Here is a 932-nt window from a genome sequence, read left to right on the forward strand (position 1 = left end):
AACCTCCCCTTCCTGTCCAAGGTCCTTGAAAGAGTTTTTCCTCACAGCTGCGCTCTTTGCTCTCCTCCCATGCATTACTCAAAGCCCTTCAGTCGGGTTTCCGTGCTGCCAATAGCACAGAAACCGCCCTGGTCAAGGTCACCAATGACATCTTGATCATTGCGAACTGGGCTCATTCTGCCTCCTCGTCCTCCGAGACCTATCGGCAGCATTCGATACGGTCGAACACACTATCCACCTCCACCGCTTGTCCTCCCCCCTCAACCTTGAAGGCCCTGTCCTTGAGCGGTTTAGGTGGTACCTCTCCCACCGTCTTCATTTTGTTTCCACAAACGGATTTTCCTCCACCGCCGGCACCGTCTGGTGCGGAGTGCCTCAGGGATTTGTCCTCGGTCCCCACCTCTTCACATTCTATATGCTCCCCCTTGGTGACATCATCCGCAGACATTGGGTTAACTTTCATATGTATGCGAATGAAACCCAACTCTACCTTTCCTCCTGTACCTTCAACTCCACGACCACCGATGTCCTGACAGCCTGCCTGTCTGACATCGAGTCCTGGACGAGAGACAACTTTCTTCAGCTCAACGTGCGTAAAACTGAGGCCCTCCTGATTGGCTCGCGTCAGCTCCTATGCACCTCAGGCGCTGACAGCATCAACATCCGACACTGAACTCTGCACCTCTCAAAGCCAGTCAGGAATCTCCGTGTTCTGTTCGATCCTGAGTTGTCCTTTCATCACCACATCCGCGCCAAAACTGGCACCACCTTCCATTACCTCCGTAACATCGCCAGACTACTGCACTACCTCACCCGTCACGCTGCTGAAACTCTGGTCCACGCTTTTAACACCTCAAGGCTGGACTATGGGAACTCTCTCCTCACCGGCCTTCCCGGCACCTCCCTCCACAAGCTGCAGGTCATTCAGAACT

This window comes from Callorhinchus milii, unplaced genomic scaffold, assembly GCF_018977255.1.
Source record: "Callorhinchus milii isolate IMCB2004 unplaced genomic scaffold, IMCB_Cmil_1.0 Scaffold127, whole genome shotgun sequence".
NCBI lineage: Eukaryota > Metazoa > Chordata > Chondrichthyes > Chimaeriformes > Callorhinchidae > Callorhinchus > Callorhinchus milii.